The sequence below is a fragment of the Hypanus sabinus genome, chromosome 1, assembly GCF_030144855.1.
Source record: "Hypanus sabinus isolate sHypSab1 chromosome 1, sHypSab1.hap1, whole genome shotgun sequence".
NCBI lineage: Eukaryota > Metazoa > Chordata > Chondrichthyes > Myliobatiformes > Dasyatidae > Hypanus > Hypanus sabinus.
The window spans coordinates 50052687-50077120 of NC_082706.1; the positions used below are offsets into that span (position 1 = coordinate 50052687).

Here is a 24434-nt window from a genome sequence, read left to right on the forward strand (position 1 = left end):
ACAATTCTATCTGCTTTACCATGGCAATGGAGAGGGATTGGTACAGGTAAGTTAGGAACGTGTTTAATTGTAGTTAGGGGAAATATGAGGCTATCAGGCAGAAACTTGGAAGCATAAATTGGAGACAGATGTTCTCAAGAAAATGTACGGCAGAAATGTGGCAAATGTTCGGGAGTTATTTGCGTGGAGTTCTGCAAATGTACGTTCCAATGAGACGGAATGGATGGTAGGGTACAGGAACTGTCGTCTACAAAGGCTGTTGTAAATCTAGTTAAGAAGAAAAGAAAAATTTATGAAAATTTCATAAAACTAGATAATGATAGAGATCTTTCTTTTTTGATCTTTTTATTATTATTATCAATATATATTGGGATTACAAACTTACAAATTTATACTAAACATGAAAGGATACACAAGCAATAGTTACAATATAATTAAGTCTTCCCAAATCATGAATGATACAAATAACATATAAACAAAGCAAAACTAAGTTATATCATAATATATATTTAAAAAAAACAAAAAAGAGAAAATGAAAAAAAATTATGCTAGAAAAAACTAATCTAACAACCAAATAACTAATAAAGAGAAAAAAAAGAAAAAATAATTTAGAAAAATGGGCTGTTTATAATATCTATAAAAAATACAAAATCATCAGTGTCACCAACTCCAATCCTCTCAACGTATGTATAATCAAAACTGGAAAAACGAATAGGTTTGGAACAGGGTCTCACTACATAATATGAAAATATTGAATATATGGTCTCCATGTCTTTTCAAATGTAATAGCAGGGTCAAATACAACACTTATAATTTTCTCCAAATTTAGACATAACATAGTTTGAGAAAGCCAATAAAATACGGTAGGGGGATTAATTTCTTTCCAATTCCACAAAATGGATCTTCTAGCCATTAATGTAAGAAATGCAATCATTCAACAAGCAGAAGAAGATAAATGGTTTGAGTCCATCATTGGTAAACCAAAAATTGCAGTAATAGGATGAGGTCATAAATGAATGTTCAATACCGTGGAAATAATATAAAAAATGTCTTTCCAATATTTTTTCAAAAGTAGACATGACCAAAACATATGAGTTAAAGACGCTATCTCAGAATGACATCTGTCACAAATAGGATTTATATAGGAATCAAAACGAGCCAATTTATCCTTAGACATACAAGCCCTATGCACAACTATAAACTGTATTAATGAATGTTTAGCACATATAGATGATAAATTGACTAATTGAAGAATTTTATCCCAATTCTCAATAGGGATAATAAGGTTAAGTTCTCTTTCACAATCATTTTTAATCTTACAGAAGGGCTCTGAACATATTTTCATAATTATATTGTAGAGTTTCGATATTACACCGTTCTGAGAAGGATTTTGTTCTAACAAATTCTCCAAAATACCCGAAGACAAGATTTGGAAAGATAGGAAGTATAGTATTTAAGAAATTCCTAATCTGTAAATATCTAAAAAAATGAAATCTAGGCAAATTATATTTATTAGATAATTGTTCAAAAGACATAAAACAATTATCCAAAAAAAATCAGAAAATCATAGTAATCCTTTAGTCTTCCAAGCTGAATAATCTTGGTCTATAATAGAAGGATAAAAAAAGAAATTGGATACAATAGGAATAGTTAAAACAAACTGATTCAACCCAAAAAATTTCCAAAATTGAAACCATATACATAAAGTAAGTTTAACTATTGGATTGTCAATTCGTTTCTGCAATTTAGAAAGATTAAATTGATTTATTATTATTTATTTCTGATCCTGAAGAATCCATTCCTGCAGTTATATCATTGTTGGCTCAATTTAGTAATCTTTCCGGGTGTAAATTAAATCTTAATAAGAGTGAATTGTTTCCTTTAAATAGACAGGTTCCAATTTATGGAAGTTTACCTTTTAAATTAGTTAATGATTCTTTTATATACTTAGGGATTAAAATTACTAAAAATTATAAGAAGTTACTTAAGGTTAATTTTTTACCTTTAATTGATCAGATTAAATGTTTGTTCACTAAATGGTCACCATTATCATTATCTCTGATAGGGCGATTTAATGCTATTAAGATGATTATTTTACCCATTTTTATATATATTTCAAGTGATACCAATTTTTATTCCGAAATCTGTTTTTTGCTAATGTTGATTTCTTCATATATATTTCTTCATATATATGGCAGAATAAAAATCCTAGATTAGGTAAAAAATATTTACAGAAGGCAAGGAAAGAAGGTGGATTGGCATTGCCTAATTTTAGATTTTATTATTGGGCAGTTAATATCTGATATTTGATATGTTGGTTGAAGGATTGGGATTTATCTTTTAGCCCTCATTGGGTGAACTTGGAAACTAAATCTGTACAAGGATTTTCATTGGGTTCTATTTTAGGGTCTTCTCTTCCCTTTGCTCTTTCTAAATTGCAGATAATGATAGAGATCTAGAAGATTTTAAGGCTAGCAGGAAGAAGCATAAGAATTAAATTAGGAAAGCCAGAAGGGGCCATGAGAAGGCCTTGGCGGACAAGATTAAGGAAACCCCAAGACATTCTACAAGTATGTGAGGAGCAAAAGGATAAGACGTGAGAGAATAGGACCAAGCAAATGTGACAGTGGAAAAGTTTGTATGGAAGCGGAGGAGCTTACAGAGGTACTTAATGAATACTTTGCTTCAGTATTCACCATGGAAAAGGATCTTGGCTATTGTTGGAATGACACAGTGAACTGAAGAGCTTGTGCATATAGATATTAAGAAAGGATGTGCTGGAAAGCATCAAGTTGGATATGTCACCGGGACCAGATGAGATGTACCCCAGGCTACTGTGGGAGGTGAGGGAGGAGATTACTGAGACTCTGGTAATGATCTTTGCATCATTAATGGGGATGAGAGAAGTTCCGGAGGATTGGAGGGTTGTGGGTGTTGTTCCCTTATTCAAGAAAAGGAGTAGGGGTAGCCCAGGAAATTCTAGACCAGTGAGTCCTACTTCAGTGGTTGGTAAGTTGATGGAGAAGATCCTGAGAGGCAGAATTTATGAATATTTGGAGAGGCATAATATGATTAGGAATAGTCAGCATAGCTTTGTCAAAGGCAGGTCGTGCCTTATGAGCCTGATTAAGTTTTTTGAGGATGTGACTGAACACATTGATGCAGAAAGAGCAGTAGATTTAGTGTATATGTTTTTCAGCAAGGCATTTGATGGTGAAGTACTCCATGCAAGGCTTATTGGGAAAGTAAGGAGGCATGTGATCCAAGGGGATATTGCTTTGTCGTTTCAGAATTGGCTTGCCCACAGAAGGCAGTGGTTGTAGATGGGTCATATTCTGCTTGGAAGTTGGTGACCTGTGGTGTGCCTCAGGGATCTGTTCTGGGTCCCAATCTCCTCGTGTTTTATATAAATGTCCTGGATGAGGAAGTGGAGGGATGGATTAGTAGATTTGCTGATGACAAAAAGATTGGGGATGTTGTGGATAGTGTGGAGGGATGTCAGAGGTTACAGTGGCACATCGATAGAATGCAAAGCTGGGCTGAGAAGTGGCAGATGGAGTTTAACCCAGATGTGTGAGCTGGTTCATTTTGTTAAGTTAGATATGATGGTAGAATATAGTATTAATGGCAAGACTTGGCAGTGTGGAGGATCAGAGAGATCTTGGGCTCCGAGTCCATAGAACACTCAAAGCAATTACACAGGCTGACTCTGTGGTTATTGGTGTCATCTCAAGATCCTGTATCAAGACTGGAGTGCAGGGAAAGGTAGATGGTTCAAAGAGGTGAGATAGAGGGGTGAGAGAGCGGCAGGTAGGTAAGAGATGGAAGCAGGTGAGTTAAGGGGATGGTGTGAGGAGGGAAGAGCATAGACAGATGAATCAAAGTATGTGAGCAACAGGTGGGTAAGTGGGCATTGGGCAGATGGAAATAGGTGCAGAGGGGTAATGATACCAGTGACGAAGTGGCTGAGTTGGAAAAGATGAGAAAAGGACTGAGACCGGTCTGGACTAGAGGATGTGGGAAAGAAACATTAGGGAACATTCAATGCCGTCTCCGTTGGTTTGCGGTCAAGGTGCTGCTGTGCAGGTTTGTATCTAACCTTGCCTTGACAGTGCAGGAGGCCGGGGACGGAGAGGTCAGTACTGGAATGAGGAGGGAAGCTGAAGTGAAATGCAACTGGAGATAGATGTAGTTATTATGGACAAAGCACAAATTCTCAGAAAAGTAGATTTGTAATCTGCGCATAGTTTCACTGCTGTAGAGGGTAGAACATAAAAAACCTACAGCACAATACAGGCCCTTCGGTCTCACCCAAACCCCTCAGACAGGTATAAACTGGTGTTACTGTACACCAGTGGTGGAGTGAGTGAACGGTTATGGATGGGTTGCCTGTCTAGTGATCTGCTGTGTTCTAGATGATGTTGAAGTTCTAGATTATTGTCGAAGCCTCGCTCACCCAGTCAAATGAGATGTTCCATCATACTCCTGACTCGAGACCTGTAGATGGTGGATAGGCTTTGGGAGTTAAGAAGTAGGTTTTACACCACAGGTTTCCCAGTTATGGGTGGAGATTCTGCCCTGCTCCTGTAGTCATGCTAGGTATACAGACACTCCAGTTTAGCCCGTGGTCAGTGCAAACTCAGAATACTGATATTCGTGGATCGTTCTATCGACTGTCAGGGTGTGAGAGTTGGATATAATCTTGTTGGATGACATCGTTATTTTCTTGACATGGGTGGACTATTAGTAGGTGGAAAGTACCATTTGTGTCACTGAGTACACCAAGTCTGGACACTGCTGAGTATCAATACATTTCAATGTGGACTGATTCATTATGTGATGGGTCGCAAATGATGCTAAAAGCAGACGGTCCCCTCCCTCATCCAGTTTCATCTGTCCATCATCTTTCCAATTATCACCCGTGAGCCTCTGTCTGTACCCTCCCCTTCCATCTGCACACCTAGCCTCATGGGCCCAGCATCACCTTCTTTATCCCACCACTTACCCACCAGACTCTGTCTCGCCCCTACTTTCAGCTCTGTGTACTGGCTATCAGTCCTGATGCAGGATCGCCGATCCAAAGCATCAACCAGCCCATTGCCTTCACAGATACAGCTTGACCCAGAGTTCCTCCAGCAGTTGGTTGGAGATGGACTGGGATGAACCGACCAGTCAACTTGCCCACTGAAGGAGGCAGGGCTAGACAGTGGCACCACTGCCGGACAGAGCTTCTGCTCCTGACTTCTGGAGCTGCAGTGACTATGGTCAGAGGTCCAGGTGAGGGACATGGGGTCAGTGCTGTGATTCAGGATAAGGTCGAGGGTAAAAGGACAGGGTCACTGCTCTGGGGCACTGTTAAATTCGGGTGTTCTCAGTGTGTTGATGTGAGCTGTGAATCATCACAACATGGTTGCTAGGGTTCCTCAAAGTTGTTATAGCTGGTGGCGGTAGTAGGTTAACTCTTTCTTCATCTTCTTGTGATTCCCCCTTTAATGAACAATCTCACGCTTCTGTGATCTCCTGCGGGATTCAGTGTGGGGTGCAGAACGGCCGAATCTGGGGCTGTATGATGCATCAATTCCTAATGGTGGAATGCAAACCCATGGTTGGCTGAATAACTCCACACTGATGAAAGTGTCAAAGTAGATTAAAATTGGCGAGTCGAGAGTGGAATACAATCGGGTAGTCATTGCTGTCTGCCTGTGTTTGACCACTCTCCTCTGCTGCTGGCCGAAGGTACAGGAGTCTTGGGTCCTACACTGCAAGGTTTGGTGGCCTCAGTGGATCGTGGCTGTGGTCTGTCTTTTTGGAGTATTTGAGGTTTGATGTTTAACATCCACAGCGCTGAAAGCACTTTACTATTTGCATGATTGGATCGAGGCGCTTCGGCACAGAAAAGTGTCTGCATTGGTGATCTGTAGCCTTTGAACACAGCGCTGAACTGACTAACTTGTCGGCTGTGGCCATGGGCATCGGCCCCGGGATTGGTTTCACTCACCTCGGTGGCTCGTGGTTGCGGAATCACATTTGGGAAATCCATTGTTTGATGTATCATGTTCTCCATGTTACTTGTTCATTTTTTTTGTTTGCTCGATTTGTTATTTTTTTCAGGTGACTGTTATGTCGGGTTACTTTAAACGGGGTCTGTGGTCTCTCTTTGCTTTATGGCTGCTTGCAGGAAGATGAATATCAAGGACATATGCTGCATGCATACTTTGAACTTTCATCAGCTGCATGGAGAGGGGGAGCCTGATACACGGGCACAGTTTGCTCTCCATGTCTTACTGCCTTGCGTATCATGCAGACAGCTGCAATGTAACTTCTATGGTCAACTGCGAACAAGGATTCCATGGTGGAATGGGGTGGGTGGACATGAGTGTGGGGTGCCTGTTGAGATGTGTGCTGCCACAGCGATTCCTGTATGGCCTGGGGTGTTTACAAGATGAAGCACCTCTATCTAGTGAAACGAGCGAGCTTACTGAATAAATCACAAAGCACTGGAAGAGCTCGGTGGGTCAGACATCGAGTCAGACAAAGCGTCAGTAAGGTCATCTCTGCATCATTCTGCTTACCGCCCCACCCCACTGCTGTCTTTGTCTTCTGGTGTTTCCCATCTTGGCAACATTGGTTTTGTCCGCAAGGGATACAATACAACCAATACCTCACGCACAATAGTTAGCCTGGAATTAGTTTGCTTCTGTTGTACCTCATGTGGACCTTCTCCGGTACGTAACAGTAGATTAGGGCCAGAGGTCCTCGCAGTGTTTAATCCAATTCACACCACCAGAGGATACAGAAGAGAATCACAGAAGCTCCAGCAGACTGGCACTTCCGTTGGATTACTTACTTGCCAATCAGGACTGACCAACCAATGGTGTCACGTATCATGAAAAGACCGAAAATTTCGATTGTGATGATTGTATCATAGACATCCATCATTTGTTATTTGGCAGGCCAATCCTGTTGCTGCTAGTTGGATGATCATCCATTGGAGGGCGGGGCTTCACCTGGAGGCACGCTTACAGGTTCGAGGGCTACACACAAAATCCTAGCCGAACTCAGCAGCTCAGGCAGCCTCTATGGAAATGATCAACGTATTGGACCAAAAAGCATCGAGCAGGTTCTCCAGGCTAACTCCTGGTATGAGAGTATTATACCACCAATAAAGACTAAATAGTTTGGACACAAATTCCTACGAATTTATAATAATGACCATATTCAGACACTTTCGCGGGGTAGAGGTTGGAATTTGATATTGATAGTGTTTTATTATTATTTTATATGCCAAGATTGGTGAGAGGTCATCTTGCATTCTGTTCATACAGGTCAAATCTTTATCCAGTGTATTAAGATAGAACTAGGTAAAATAATAACTGAATGCAGAATGCAGTGTAAAATGTGCATGCAGGTACGCAATAAAGTCAGAGGGAGGTAGATTACTGGGCCATGAGTCCACATTATCATACAAAATGTACATTCTAATGTCTGTTAATGGTGAGATAGAATCTGTCGTTGAGCTTGGTGGAATGTTCTTTCAGTGTTTTTAAATCCCTCTACACATGGAAAGAGAGAACGTCTGTGGTGGGCAGGTCTTTGATAATACTGGATGCTTTACTAAGGCAGGGAGAAGTGCAGGCAGACTCCATAAATAGGAGGCTAATTCCTGTAATGTACCCATGATTCTGCATTTTCATGCAGTCATGTGTAGAAGAGTTGCCATACGAAGCCTTTTGTACGTTAAGATAGAATGTATTCTACGGTGCAATGATGGAAAATGGTAAGGGTGGACGGGGACAAATGTCTTCAGCCTCCTGAGGAAGTAGAGCCATTGGTGAGAATTCTTAGCATCTGCATGGTTGGACCAAGGGAGGCTGTTGATGGCTTGCCTGGTAACTTGAAGCCATTAACCCTTGCAACCTGAACATCATTGATGTAACCAGGAGTATGTGCACCATACCCTTACCAATCAATAACCAGCTCTTTTGTTTTGTTGACTTTGAGGGAAAGCTTGTTGTTATGCTACCATGTCAGTAAACTCACTATCTCCTTCTTCTACACTGACTTATCATTATTTGAGACATCACCCACCACGGTGCTATCATCAACAAACTTGTAGATGGATTTACAACAGTATCTGGTCATGTAGTACAGGGAGTAGAGCATGAGCTGAGGATTTGTGCTGCATCAGTAGTTAGAATAATCTTGGCAGAGGTGTTACTGCCTGACCATACTGATGGTGGCCTTTTACTCAGGTATTCAAGGATCCATTTGCACAGAGAAACATTGACTCTTGGTGTCTGCTGTCTGGTCATGAGTTTGCTTGGAATAATATTATTAATTACATAATTGCAGTTAATCAGCAATAGTCTAACATAGATGTCCTTAATGTCTAGCTGCATCAAGAATGAATGTGGGGCCAGGAATATGGCGTACACTGTATACCTGTTTAGGCAAGAAAGTTAAACCAGATGGCCTAGGAGACCACAGGGCTTCACTTCCTGATGAGCTCAATGCTTTCTGTGCTCACTTTGACCAACAAAGCATGGAGGAGCCATTCCAGACTCTGAAGCCGATGTGCAAGAAGCCTTCAGGAGGGTGAACACGTGAAAAATATCTGGCCCAGACGGGGTACCTGGCCAAGTGCTAAAGGGTTATGCTGATCACCTGGCTGGTGTGTTCACTGAGATCTTTAAACTCTCAATTCAGCTGTGTGTGGTACCCACCTACTTCAAGCAGGCATCAATTGTACCAGTGCCCAAGAAGAACGTGGTGATCTGCCTCAATGACTAGCACCTAGTAGCACTTATATCTACAGTGATGAAGTGTTTTGAGAGGTTAGCGATGAAATATATTAACTCCTGGCTGAGAAGCAACTTAGATCTTACCTGTGCAACAGGTTCATGGGTGATGTTATCTCATTGACTCCTCACTCAGCCCCAGAACATCTGGACAGCAAATATCTGCACATCAGGATGCTCTTTACTGAATGCAGTTCAGAATTCAATACCATCGTTCAACTCAGGCCAAGGCCATGGACATCATACAGGCCTCATTGTTTTGCAAGGTGGTGATGGTAGCAGACCCAAATGCAAGACACAGACACTGAAGTACTAGGAACTGGACTATGTTTATTAAGAATGCTAGGTAAGCCAAGGAGCGAGGACAAAATGATAACACGAAGGTAGACGTAGAGTAACAAACCAGAAAACTTGGACTTGGGATTTGAACTTGACAGGGAATTCAGGTCATGACTTGGAACTCGGGTCTTGGCAAGGACTCGGTACCTGGGTCTAGACTTGGCTCTTGACTAAAACTTGGGCCTGGCTTGGACGTGACTCAGACTTGGAACTTGACTCTGGGCCTGGACTTGGAACTTGACTCTGGGCCCGGACTTGGAACTTGACTCTGGGGCCCGGACTTGGAACTTGACTCTGGGGCCCGGACTTGGAACTTGACTCTGGGGCCTGGACTTGGAACTTGACTCTGGACTTGGACTTGGAACAGACTTGACTTAGACACAGTTCACAGAACACTGAGCCAGGGGCTCCTACTTGGGGCACAGGACATAGAGCCGGGACTCTCCTTAGACACAGGACATAAAACATTGACAGCATGTTCCACTCAGGGTAGCGGCAAATGGGTGGACCTACCCAGCAGAAAAGAAAACATGGAGAGACAAAACTACACAATGATAGACTGTTCTATATCTTGACATGAAAAGGCTCCAAGTAGTGACAAGCCCTCGAAGCAGCCCAGGAACAACATACAGGGCTCTAGTCTCACTCCGGCAGGTTAACTTGAAGAGATTCTGACGGGAATGGTCCAGTAAGTAATCACTGGTCCCCAGAGCTATTTATGTTGCCAGCCCTAAATGAGAATCAGGCACCCCAATTAAGGCACCCAGTGGATCAAGAGAAAATAACTGGAGTATGGAATACATGGTGTGGACCAGGAACTGGAATGCGGATTTCATGGACCACACAGTGACACATTGCTTTCCGCAATTTACTCTCCAGAGAACTGATCTTGCATTCTGAATAGTGACAGTGGACTCAGATGCACTGGAGTCTGGCTGTTGCCATATCTGTTCCCTTCTGTTGAAAATGTGCCTAGAATCTGTTGGGAAGGGATGTGCTGATCTTGGTGATGCTGCTTGCTTAACTTAGTTTTGTTACCCCTTATGTATATAAATGATACCACAGTTGTCCACTATACTTTGACTGTCTCTTAGAATTACTGATAGCTTTCCATACGTAATATCTCGATCAAGATATGTAAGGGTCAAGGTAATCAGATTTGAACATTGCAGTCCTGGACTTCAGGAGAGAATGGATCACGGTTCTGGTTTGGAAAAACCCAAATTGTCCTCTTTGATAAACCATCCTCAACACAGTTGATGGTAAATTTTCTGATGCTAACGACAGTCTCATCTTGTCTGGGAACTGAATCTTTCACCATGGACCATTCTATTGACTCAAGACCATCGTGTAGAAGGTTATTTGTTTCTTCAGAGCAGCACTGTATGACTTTCCGTACTGATCAGCCCACTTCAGCTTCTGTTTGTATACAGGGAGTAGAAGCACAAGCTGGTGGTCTGATTTACCAAAGTGTGGTTGAGGGATGTCTGGCTAGGCATTCTTGATTGTTGTATAGGAATGATTGAGGGTGTTTGGGTCCCTGGTGAGTTGTTGCTGGTATTGTAGTATCATACTCTCAAAATTCCCTTGTTGAAATCAGCAGCAATGATGAAAAGGGCTTCTTGGTATCCCGTTTGAAAGCTGTTGCCTCAGAGTACAGATTGCTGATGACTGGCATCGTCTCCATCTGAGGTGGGGTGTAAGCTGCCGTCAGGATAGCTGATGTACACTCCCATGGCAGGTAGTGTGGGCAACACTTCATCGCTAGATATTCCAGGATGGGTGAGCAGGAGCTTGCCACAACCGCCGTGTCTAAATACCACAAGGAATTCATTAGGAAACAGACCCTCTGCACATAACTACACCCAAGGATGCCGATGGTCCATCCAAAGAATTGAGGAGCCCTCAGGATGAATAATGTAGCCAGGTTGAGCAGAGTTAAGCCATGGTTCAGTAAGACAGAGCACACAAATGAAACACAGTGTTGGAAATTGTATGGTCATACACTTTGGTGGAAAAAATAAACGGGCAGACTATTAATTAGATGGGAGCGAATTCAAAATGCAGAGATGCAAAGAGATTTGGGAGTCCTTGTGCAATATACCCTAAAGTTAACCTCCAGGTTGAATCGGTTGTGAAGAAGGTGAATGCAATGTTGGCATTCATTTCTAGAGGTATGGAATATAAGACCAGGGATGTGATGTTGAGGCTCTATAACACACTCGTGAGACCACACTTGGAGTACTGTGCACAGTTTTGGGCTCCTTATTTTAGAAAGGATATACTGACATTGGAGAAGGTTCAGAGAAGATTCATGAGAATGATTCCAGGAATGAAAGGGTTACTATATGAGGAATGTCTGGCAGCTCTTGGGCTGTATTCCCTGAGTTCAGGAGAATAAGGGCGGATCTCATAAAAACATTCCGAATGTTAAAAAACCCGAACAGATTAGATATGACAAAGTTATTTCCCATGGTTGGGGAGTCTAAGACAAGAGTGCATAACTTCAGGATCGAAGGATGTCCTTTTAGAACTGAGATGAAGAGAAATTACTTGAGTCGGAGGGTGGTAAATCTGTGAAATTTGATGCCACGAGCAGCTGTGGAGGACAAGTCATTGGGTGTATTTAAGGCAGAGATAGATAGGTTCTTGATTAGCCAGGGTATCAAAGGGTATGGGGTGAAAGCAGGGGAGTGGGGATGACTGGATAAAGTGGATCAGACCATGATTGAATTGCAGAGCAGACTCGATGGGTCGAATGGTCTACTTCTGCTCCTATATCTTATGGTCTTACAACAGTTCCTCAGTTTTTTCTGGGAGGTCGGTCTCGTACTGAGTTCATCAACTTTGTCCTTGCTGGCTTGGCCGTCACCAGCAGTATGCTGGGAGGGGTTCTTAGACCAAGAGCTGCCAGACGTTCCTCATTTGGAATCATTCTCATGAATAAGACGAAGAAGATGGCAGTGTGACACAACACGCAGAGGCCACTCCGGGATGAATATCTGTTATCTGTCAAGTAGGATGCCGTGTACAATCCTGATTTGATGGAGACGGACGTGAGAAGCACGGAGGAACATCTGGTGAAATTTCTGAAATGCCTGTTACGCTGCCGCTGCTACTGTGCGATCAAATAGTCTCCAGAGAGAAAGGCCCCGAACCCTCGGCTTGGCCAGGGACGGGGTCAAAGCGCTGGGCAGAGATGGTGCTCAGTGCTTGGTGTCGGGGGGCTGGTCGGAGGCTTGAAGTTTTCGGACGGACTCAGAGTTGGCTGTGGTCGGATGCTTCCAGAGGCTGCATCGGGAAGTTTTGCGGCGCTGGAGGTTCATGGCAGGAACAGATTTTCTTCCTTCTACCATCTGCGTGAAATGATGGGCTATCGGGGACTTTGAGACTTTTTTTTTACCATGCCCATGGCCTGCTCTTATCAAATTACAGTATTGCTTTGCACTGTTGTAACTATGTGTTAAAATTATATGGTTTTTGTCAGTTAGTCTTAGTCTGTCTTGTGTTTTTGTGATATCATACCGGAGGAACATTGTATCATTTCTTAATGCGTGCATTACTAAATGACAATAAATGAGGACCGAGTGTCCTCATAATCTAAACCTAGGCCCAAGATATTACAGCTTCCCCTACAGCCCAGCCCTCTTGCAATTTGGTGGAATATTTCCACCGGTGGGATAGTAGAAACCAGGGGACTGAATTACAGCCTCAACGCTGGGAAGAGCAACAGCTTACATCCCGCCCTTCTCCAGCTTCGGCCAATCGCAGTCCGAGCTCCGGTATCAATCCGTCTCACTTTCCGCCCCACCCACACACAACCCGGTGGCGTATTGCCTCCTGATTGGAGGAGTAATTCAAGACGGGGGGAACAGGAAAAAGATATTGCACATTTACTGGTGATGGAAGAAGTTTGAGAGTCCGGGAAATGGTCAGTTGGTACGGGCGGGAGGACTAGAGGGAGAAGGATGATGTAGAAGTGGAAACCGAGGTTTCATTAGAGGGTGGGTAGTAGTTGCAGTGGAGGATGAAGCAAATAGGGATTGGAAGTTAGGGGATGTACGGTGAATTTGAGAGGGAGTTTGGAACCAACAATGATTAAACAAAAATAAGTAGCCGGATGGTTGTGGTTATGGTGTCCCCGAGCGACTGAGACCGTTGTCGACAGATTCTGTGCACCTGAGTGGGGAAACTGGGGATGGAATGCCCAGAGAAAAGTGGTGCCTGTGGCACTGCCGTCCCAACTCTTGGCCTTAACGTGTGGCTTAGTGACTAGGCCCAGCAGAGCTGTTCGTACTGACAAGAGCAGAGCAAATGTTTTGACACTTCAAAACCAGCTGCTGGGGGCAGGTGGGGCCCGTCAGCCTTGGACTGCAGCCCACTTTGGAGAAGGAGATCTCTGATTTCAAACCTCTGCTGCCCGTGGTCATACCCACCCATGGGAAAGGTTTTGGAGTAAATCCTGAGGAAGAAATCTGGAGCCTGGGTCCCTAAGGCAGTTTGATGTAGTTTACAACTTCACTCTGGCAACCTCTGTGATGTACTGATGCCAAGCTCTGTCGCTGCTTGCTCCTCGTCAACTACATCAGTGATATGGAGAAGGGAATCCCGCTGCAGGGGCAACAGCCGGTTTTTCAGATTTTCCACCCAGGCTTGTGCCCTGGAGAGGACACTCCAGCATCGCTACTCTGTGTTGACACAACACAGGAAGCAGCAGTTACCAGTAGTGCTGTACCTTCTGTGTAGGCATGAGTGCCAGCAGTGGGGTGGGGGCAATGCCTTGTACATTACCCCCAATTACCCCCACAATACTCCCACATTGCCCCCACATTACCCCCACATTGTCCTCACATTACCTCCACACTACCCCCACATTACCCTCACATTACCCCCACAATACCTGCACATTACCCGCACATTACTCGCACATTACCCTCATATTACCCCCACATTACCCCCACATTACCCGCACATTACCCTCATATTACCCCCACATTACCCCCACATTACCCCCACAATACCCAGACACATACAAGGCAGGAAGATGAGCAGAGCCTCAGGTGGAAGAGTGAATGTACCCTGTGGGTAGGGCACACACCCCTCTCACAGATCACTTTAATACTATGCTTCAGGAGAGGGGAGAGCACGAAAGGAAGACATTTGTGCCGTGATTCTGTTGGTCAGCTCCAGAGATGTGGCAGAGATGAAGAGAACAGATTTGGTCATTTCCTGAAGGAACATAAGTTATGGCCGTGACTAATCCAGGTACGAATGACTGTTGGAGTGTGTTGAGTCCTTATGCCAATGACAGCAATCTCCCTGAGGCATTCACTCCATCAGAGTGGCATCGACTGGACCAGATCCAGAGGAGTTTCCTGCCTTGGCTTTCCCTGGCCACACATCACTCTGTACTGTAAAGTTTCCATGTGGAATATCAGGGACATGTCTTATCCGTGTCCGGAGTGGGAGACTGACGTAACTGTGCTCCAGTAAGTCATTAACTGCACTGTGAGGGATGATGGGAGGGCCAGAGCAGCAAAACTCCCTCGGGAACTGAGGTCAATATTGTCTGGGTCTGAGCCAAAAGGCTTGTTTCTAATTGCCATGTATGCTGTTCAATAGGATCAGTCAAGAATCCACAGGATGGTGTGAGCCCATCAGTACCGAGCGAGGGTACTTCAGACTTGAACCGAGGGGGAGGAAGCTCGGAGAGGCTTTGGTGTAATGGTGAGAGGGCAGAGTGGCAGTCAAGGGACTGAACTCACTTCCCACAACCTCCCAACGATAGACTCCTAGAGCTTAGCAGTGGCCCCATGCTTCCAGGGAGCGGATTCTGTGGCAAGTGATTGGGGTCCCCAGCATCGATACCCTCCCCATCTGTGTGACTACCTCTTGCCAGGTCTCTGTGACCACCCCCCCCCCCCCCCCGACGACCTCTACACCACTCCCCATCTATCTGACCTCAGGCCGCTACAACCCTTTCATAGCTGAAACTCTCCTCCAACCACAATGTGCACCACATCTCTGCTACCCTCTAGCCCCTACAGCTCCTCACATCACTGTAACCCCCTCTTGGCTCTTGCCCTTCCCCGTCTCTGTAAACCAACATAATTAACAGGTGACATTCACATCACTTGGGATCTCCTGTACCACGGACTGATCCACACTGGTACAATGCACGTTCTCATGACAGAGGATGTTGACCAGTGCTGCTGGGTGTCCACCTCTGAGCTCAGAGGGACATTGTCACCCCTTCCCTTTCATTACTGAGAGTCACCCTGAGGGAAATGTGCTGGTGTGAGGCAGGCTGAGTGAGCACAGGTTCTGTGTTTTACAGTGCAGAGGTACGGTCGAGGAGACGTCCATGAGAAGATAGTGAAAAAGTTGGGCATCTCCCAGTGTGAAGATCCAAAGATTCCCTGTGTTTTGTTTGTCTACAAAGTGTCTCGTGAAATTCAGGATTTTCAAAATGCTCTCCAGTCGGTCACAGGTAAATATTTTCCATCTCTATCACACTGTGCATTGCAAAATATTCTCTCAGGCATTCCAGGACTGTTACCTCCGTGACCCCCCTCCAGCCCATATAGCTCTCCCTCTCACTGTAACTACTATGGCTCTCCATCTGTCCCTACCTCTGTGACCCCCGTCCACACTGACAACCCTCACTGTCTCTGCAAGCCCCTCCTGCACAACATGTGCAACCTCCTGCCACACTTAGACCCTTCCCTATCTCTGTAACTGACACCAAGCTCTGCACCCCTCTCTATCTCAGTAATCCCCTCCAGCACGTAAACCCAACTCCATTGTCATAACTCTGTTACCCCTGCACCTCCCGCCGTTTTTGTAACCTCTCTTGTCCCCACACTCCTCCCCTGTCCCTGTGACCATCACCAGGTCTGAAAGGGATCTGAGCCACATCCTTCACTGTGAGTCATGTAACCCCCTCTGTAGTTCTGGGGCATTAGACGTGGATAATACCCATCAATATTGCCAGTGATGTTTGCAACGCTGACCAAGTGCTTGGAAAGCTTAGGGTAAATACGCTTACCCCTGAGGTCACCCGAGGGAGCCAAGCTCGTTGAATGCCACAAGAGTGATCGCGGAAGACCGCAAGAAAGACGCGATCCTGTGGAAACAAGGGGGAGCCAGGAGGGCTTTGTCAAGGTGGATGCTGAGGGCTCCTGGACCAGTTAGAGAGTTCGATCACAGAAGTGGGTGGACAGGATATTCTCCTACTGGGTCACTCGGAGGTCCCTCCACTGAATTGTGTTGTGTAGGAATAAACACAACAAACAGAGACGGGTACAGCCTGGTGACTGAAATTTGTGTAATTCCACCACAGAGAGCCAAAGCGTAAAAAGTGAAGACATCTGTGCTGTGGTCCTTCTGGAACTGAGTTTGGATAAATGGAATAAGCCAGTGGAAGTTGCTCACCAAGGAGTGTTCGATGATAATACTGTGGTTGTGCGAATTAACCGCATTCAGGAGGGTCCCAACAATGGGGAGGCAAAGGAAAGGATTAAACAGAGTATCATGGATTGTCAGAGTGATTAACAGTTACAAAGCTAAGTATTTTTGCACTTGTTTATCCCAATGTGTGATGTGACAATATCCTTCCCTCTACTGCCATTGTCTGTTCTGAAGGTGACTCCACATCCGTAATATCAGTTTTGTGCTGCCCTGAACTGGCCAGGGACCCCACTCAGTTCAGCTGTAGAGAGAAACTCTGTCAGTGTTTCAAAGATAAAGTTACATTCCACTTCCTCTAACTGTCCTGGTGAGGAAATGTCAGACAACGGGCCTGCCAAATACTATTTTTGTTTCAGACCTGGCGATCATGTGTGCTCAATCATTTCCCCATGACCATGTCCTCAGTGCTTTCTGTAGAGTGGAATATAGTGCAGTGATGAAGTAGCCAGTAATTCCCTGTTTCCACTCTCCTTCAATGAGGCACTGTTGTTGCTCAGTGACTCTGAAGCTGCTCATTGGGCCTCAGTTGTTGTCCAAGATCATTTCGTCTCTCACCATCACATTTCAGTTTACCGTCCTATCCGATGGACTTCCCATTTATTGTGATGTGCATTAATTAAAACAATTCCGTTGTGCTGAACTATTTAAATTGGTATATAAGCACTTGCTAAACAAATCCATCCTTCCTACTCATTGTCCATATTTCTCTATTCTCTGCACCTGCATGTGTCCATGTAAAAGCTCTTAAACACCTCGACAATGTTTGCCCCCGCTGCCCCTACTGGCAACACATTCCAGGTACCCACCACTCTGTGTTTTTAAACTTACTCTGCACATCTCACCTGCAATGCATGGTTTCTACTATGGTACGTTCGACTGGCCGCACTCTCCTGCAATGTATGATCTCCTAGAGAAGACATTTTGTCCATGAGGAAAGACCCCTTTCTGCCCTTTCTCTTCATCTCAAGATTTAAAAATCTTGATCAGATTACCACTGCTCCAGATAAACCAGATCTAGTTTGTCAAAACTCACTTCATATCACATGCACCCTAATCCAGACAGCATCCTGGCAAACTACTTCTACACCCTCTCCAAAGCCTCCACACCCTTCCTGCAATGGTGTGACCAGAAAGGAATGCAATACTCTAGAAACTAGATACATCTCTGGAGTCTACATTCATCTTTACCAGAGTTTTATAAAATTGCATCAAAACTTCGCGATTCCTGACAACACACACAAAATGCTGGAGGAACTCAGCAGACCAGGCAGCGTCTATGAAAAGTAGTTCAGTCGACTTTTCAGCCCGAGACCTTTCAGCAGGACCTGGCCTGCTGAGTTCCTCCAGCATTTTGTGTGTATTGCTTGGATTTCCAGCATCTTCAGATTTTCTCTTATTTGTGATTATTCATGTCTCTGGAACTCAGTTCAACAAATAGTAAAGGCAAGCACGCTAAAGGCCTTTTATACCACCAGATCAACTTCTGCAGCCCGCTTCAAGGAGTGATGAACTTGGACCCCAAGATGTCAATGTGCATCAACACTGTTGAAGGTTCTGTTGCTACAAGTATACTGCTGCTACAGGTTTGTCATCCCAAACAGCAATGCACCGCAACTGGCTGGATTAAACTCCATCTCACATTCTACCACAACTCAATTATACCCTTCGGCACTCTACACCATTCGATACACCACATATTTATATATCAACCCATCCATCTACATTTTCACCCAGTGTATACAAAATGCTGGAGGAGCTCAGCAACCCAGGCAGCATCTATACAAGAGACCAAGCAGATGAGGTATTGGGCCAAAGTCCTGATGAAAGGTTTTGGCCCAAAACATCAACTGCCTATTTGTCTGGGACTCTGCCTGACCTGCTGAGATCCTCCAACATTTTGTGTGTGTTGCTCAACATCTCCAGCATCTGCAGAATACAAATGGATTCATCACTGTAGATCCCATGCGCTTTAATCTTCAGGGTGAATCTCCCTCGAGAGACCTTGTCAAATGGCTTACTGAACTTCATGTAGACAACATTCACAGTCCTGCCCCCACTAGTCATCTTCCTCACCTCCTTGAACAACTCCGTCAATGATGTGTTGCCTCCATAAGCCAGGATTAATGATGGCTTCAGGCAGATGCAAAATATCCATCAGTGGAGAGGGTGAGCAGCCAATGGTCATAGTGCACAATGACATAGATAGGAATGGGGAAGAGGTCCCGTAGAGTGAGACAGTGAGTTAGGAAAGAGGCTGAGAATTTGGACCTCCAGGGTTTTGGTTTCTAGATTATAGAGTGCCTGGTGCTAATCTGAACAGGAATAGAAAGATAGAAGAAATTGATGAGTGGTTGGGGAACTGGTGCACAGGCAGGGTGTTAAGTTCTTGGATAGTTCAAACCTCTTCTCTGGCAGGGACAAACTATACGAGAGAAACGGATTGCATATCCTCGCAGTGAAGTACTAAGGTGCTGAGCAGGTGGGTTTAAACGAGTTTGGCAGGAGGCTGGGAGCTAGTGCACTGGGTCAGAAGGTAGAGGAATTGAGAGTAATGTAGATGTCATGACCAATAAGTTTGTAAGCAAGGTAATTGACACAATGGGATGGTGGCGTGAAGTGTGTTTTATCTTCATTCTAGGAGTATAAGAGATAAGTTCACATTTCAGCCATACATGAATGAAGTCAAACAAAACAGCATACCTCTTGTGTCAAAGTTCAAAACACGTTGCCAGTGGCACCCAGGACATAGCGAATAGTACATAGCACAAATCAGTAGCGTAGCAGCTGGAGTCATAGAAAACTAGAGTACAGAAACAGGCCCTTTGGCCCATCTAGTCCATTCTGATACATTTAACCTGCTTAATCCCATCAAACCACACCCAGACCATAGCCCTCCATACCACTGGCATCCATGTACCTATCCAAACTTAAGTTGAGCTCGCATCCACCCCTTGAGCTGGCAGCTGGTTTCACACTCCCTCGCCCCTCTGAGTGAAGTTTTCCCTCGTGGTCCCATTATATATTTCACTTTTCACCCTTGCTCCATAACCTCTAGTTGTAGTCCCTCAGCCTCAGTGGATAAGCCTGCTTGCAGTTACCCTATCTGTACTCATAATTGTGAGGAGTAAAAGTGCAACACTCACCCTTGTCTGCACTAAACTCTCCATTTCTCACCATTTCTCACCATTTCTCAGCACTTTTGCGGCTGATCCAGAGCCCACTGCAGGCAGTGTTAGTTTTCCTTGCTGTCCACTACACTCCCAGTCTTGGTGTTATCTGTAAATTTGCTGATCTGGTTAACCGTATTATCATCCTGATCATTGATATTGATGACAAACAATGGACCCAGCACTGATCCTTGCAGCACTCCAGTAGTCACAAGCCTCCACTCAGAGACACAACCATCTAATATCACTTTCCAGCTTCTCCTGCAAAGCCAATGTCCAATCCTATTTACCATCTCACCTTGAATGCCAAGAGACTGAACCTTCTTAGCTAACCTCCCATGGGGAACCTCATCAAAAGCCTGACTGAAGTCCACGTAGAGAACATTCACTGCCTTGCCTTCATCCACTTGCCTGGTAACTTCCTTGAAAAACTGGTTAGACATGACCACCCACCCACAAAGCAATGCTGTCTAACCCTGATCAGTATCTGTCTATCCAAATACTCTTATATCCTGTCCCTTAGAATACCTAGCAATAACTATCCCACTACTGATGTCAGACTCACTGGCTTATAATTTCATGGTATATTCTGAGACCATTTTTAAACAGCAGAACAACATTAGTTATCATAGAATTCTCTGCTACCTCACCTGTAGCGAGGGGTCATTTAAGAGTATCTGCCAGGGCCCCTGCAGTTTCTACACTTGCCTCCTCACAGGGTCCGAGTGGACACATTGACAGGCCCTGGGGATTTATCCACCCTAATTTGCCTCAAGACAGAAAACCCCTTCTGCTCTGTAATCTTTATAGGATTTATGATCTCGCTGCTGCTTTGCCTCACTTCTGCAGGTTCTATGTCCGTCTCCCAAGTAATTACAAATGTAAACAATCTATTTCGGATTTCCTCCATCTCTCTTGTCTGCATGCGTAGATTACCATTCTGATCAAGCAGGAGATGAATTTTGTCCCTTGCAATCCTTTTACACTGTACGTACATATCAGTAGAATCCCTTAAGATTCTCCTTCAGCTTGTCTGCTAGGACAACTTTGTGCTTTTTGTTAGCCCTGCTGAATTTGTTCTTAAGTTTGGAGTTCAATTCCAGTGTTCAGAGTTCAATTCTGGTGCTGTTCTAATCAGAGTCTCTGTACTTCCTCCCTGTGGAATGTTCAGGTCATCTTGTGCCTTCCCTCAGACCAAACACCTACCAAGTAGGTTAATTGGTCATTGTAAGCTCTCCTGGGATCAGGGTAGGGTTAAGTGGGTTTATTCAGGGTTACTGGGTGATGTGACTCAAAGAGCCCAAAGGGCCTTTTCTGCACTGTATTGCTAAATATGGTTCTGATTTCAGAAATGCATAGGAATGAAGAAGAGAAACAATATAACCCAAGACCATGAGTAACATTACTGTAGATTGTCCTGGTTCAAGTTGTTCTTTCATCTCTAAGTGAACACTGGGGAGCAGCACCAAAGGTGAGTAGCTTGGATCAGTGATATCCACAGCTCCTGATTGAGTAAATGGAAGATTGATCATAACATGTTACAGAAGTCACACAGTGGAGACTAGCTCACTGAATCTTATGATTGAAGAAGGTCAGAAGAAAGAGACGTCATCATACGGAATCATGAGTGAGCCATGGAGGAAAGTTCACAGTGAATACTGAAGGTTCAGGGATCCTTTGGAAAGTCTGATCACATAACTGGTTGGGTAGCACAGTCTCCTACTGGGTCACTCGGACATTTCTCCTCCCGATTGTATTGTCCAGGAATAAATGTAATAAACAGAACCTGGGGAATGAAATCTGTGTAATTCCACCACAGAGAAGCAAAGGGTGAAAAAGGACAACTGGATTGTGATCCTGTCAGAAAAATCTTTGGATAATCTGTATAAACCAGTCGAAGCTGCTCACCAGGGAATGTTTGATGCCAACATCGTGATTGTGCGAATTCTCTGCAATTCACCTGATGAGATTCAGGAGGTTCCCAGCAACGTGGAAGTGATGAACAAAGTCAAACAGAGCATCAGGTAGTGTCATGGTGAGTAAAAATTTCAAAGCTATGTTATCTGCACTTGTTAATCCCAGTGTGTGAAGTGCAGTTGGTGACCCTGCTGACCTGGACTGGTCCAGAGGTGACTCCACACCCAAAGGGGTCAATTCTGCACTGTGCTCTGAAATGGCCGTGGGCACTGTTACATACAGAGGTCGAGAAGGACATGGTCAGTGACTGTCATGTCTGTCAGTGTGTGAAAGTACAAATTACATTCTTGATCCATATTTTCAGCCCTGGTGGCTAAATCCGCAGACGATTGACCTTCTAAAAACTTCGACAAAACTTTCAAGTTAACAATCAGAGAATAGTGACTACAACCTCTTAGATTTTAAGATAGCTAAAAATAAGTATAAGAATCAGGACTATTTATGATATCAGGCAGGAACTAAGGAAATTAGGGTCAGGTGATTTTGGACAAGTCTACACCTGACATGTTGAGTGTTTAAAGACTGACTACACAGTTTAGGACAGGATTCTCCAGTAAGAAGGAAGGATAGGGGACAGCAAAGTAAGAGATCCTTGGATATGAAGAGAAATTAATTCAGTCACAAAGGAAAAGGAAGTGCCTGTAAGATTTGAGAGGTTAAAAACTACCAATTTATGGATTGTAAAGAAGGATGAAATTTAATTAAGGTGGGAGGAGCAGGTAGAACTTGATCTAGTCCAGCATGCTTCACAATTCTATGAACTTTGCCTCAGACCCCAGTGTCAGACTGGAGAACGTCACTCCCACACTCAGTATACAGTTCTACAAACACATGCTGCAGCCACTGTATGTGGATGGGTGGACTGGAGCTGATGGAGCAAATCCCCCGGACCCAGATATTCTCCAGCTGCTCATCTACCTGCATCTTGAGTGACACAGTCCCACACCTGGCATTGGACAGCATTCCACGGACAGCAGGGAAATGAGAAGTTTGTCCTGGGTGTCCGTTTGTTGCTCACTTGTGTAGGATGGTGACATTGATGGTGAGACAGTGTGTATAGAGATGGAAATGGCCAATTAGACCAGTCTGGGCCCTTATTCCTTCACACAGCTAATGGGGTATGGAGATATTTGGGTAACAGTGGTTTACCATTTTTCAGATCCCCATTTATTTATTTATTCATTGAAACACAGTGTGGAATGAGCCCTCCCAAATGCACCACCCGGCAATCCCCCGATTTAATCACAGGACAATTTACAAAGACCGATTAACCTACATCTTCGGACTGTGGGAGGAAACCAGAAGACCTGGAGGAAATCTTCGCAGTCACGGGGAGAACGTACAAACTCCTAACAGGCAGTGATGGGAATTGAGCCCATTTCACTGGTACTGTAATGTGTTGTGCTAACCACTACATGACCGTGCAGCCCCAGGCTCATTGCTGATATGAGCTGTCTCGGTGGGGAGGTCAGACAGGATGACACAGAGCTTGTTGTTCCCAGTGGAATGTGTCAATGCTGTAGCTCCTCAGCTGTGTTCTCGGTGAGACCTGAAACCCCTTTCTCCATCCACCATTGATCATTAGCTCAGTCTGCTCTCCATAAAGTCACTATTCTGAAATAATACATTTATTTATCACATGTGCATTGAAACATATAGTGAAATCATCACTATATACTACATGCTGGGCAGCTGGGAAGTGTTGGCCACAGCTCACTCAACTGTCTGTCTTTGGAAGGTGGGAGGAAACCACAGCATTCGGAGGAAAACCAAGTGTTCACGGGGAGAAAGTACAGATTCCTTACAGGCAGTGATGGGAATTGAACTCAGATAGGTGATCGCTGGTGCTGTAACATGGGTCCTTCAAGCCACCACACCAATGCTGACATTTTATGACCATCTACACTAATCCCAGCTTCTGCAATATGTCTATGACTTCCTCTGTCTTGATAAATTTCCTCATTTAGTTGTCCATCTAGATGCCTCTGAAATGAAGTGATTCCAACACCTCTTCTGAGATATTTTCTAGATATCAGTGACTATTTGAATAAAGAAAATCTGTTTATTTGTTCCCTTTTAAACCCCCTTTGCCTTATACACCATTGTTGTTGAGATTCCTCATGGTAAACAGGAACAAAATAGTTTTTACCTGACCTATCCCTCTTATAATCCTGTATACCATAAGAAATAGGAGCAGAATTAGGCCATTCAGCCCATCGTGTCACCCCTTAGACTCCTTCACCCCAGGCCAAGATTCTTCTTCAGGACTGAGAAGGAAAGGGGAAGTGCCAGAACAAAATGGTGTGGGGGTGGGGGAAGGAGCACGAGGCTAGCTGGACGGTGATTTGTGAAGCCAGGAGCATGGGAAAGTTCATGGGCTGCAGAAGAAGCAATCTGATGGAAGAGGAGAGTGGACCATAGGAGAAAGGGAAGGAGGAGGGAACTCAGTGAAATGAGAGGCAGGTGAAAAGAAATAAAATGTCAGAGTGGGAAATAAAGGAAGAGACCCATCGTAAATTGGGGGACAATTTCATCGAGCACCCTGCACCATCCACTACAAGTGGGACTTCCCAGTAGCTCAACATTTTAATGCCACTTCCCATTCCCATTGCAACATGTTGGTGCATGGCGTCCCCTTGTGCCAACCTTACGGTGGAAGAGCAACACCTCATATTATATCTGG

The 24434-nt window shown here is 44.4% G+C and overlaps 1 long non-coding RNA gene across 2 annotated transcripts in view; it reads left to right on the plus strand.

Annotated features, from left to right (window-relative positions):
• LOC132393599 (uncharacterized) overlaps nucleotides 1-24434 on the plus strand; it is a 38770-nt gene that overhangs the window by 7008 nt on the left and 7328 nt on the right. The window contains exons 2-5 of one of the 2 annotated variants that reach the window (XR_009511998.1): nucleotides 15475-15627; nucleotides 16480-18190; nucleotides 21124-21245; nucleotides 21594-21809. This is a non-coding gene — a long non-coding RNA (uncharacterized LOC132393599). Of the gene's footprint in view, nucleotides 1-15474; nucleotides 15628-16479; nucleotides 18191-21123; nucleotides 21810-24434 lie in introns of both variants that reach the window. The other variant, XR_009511994.1, reaches the window with a different exon arrangement.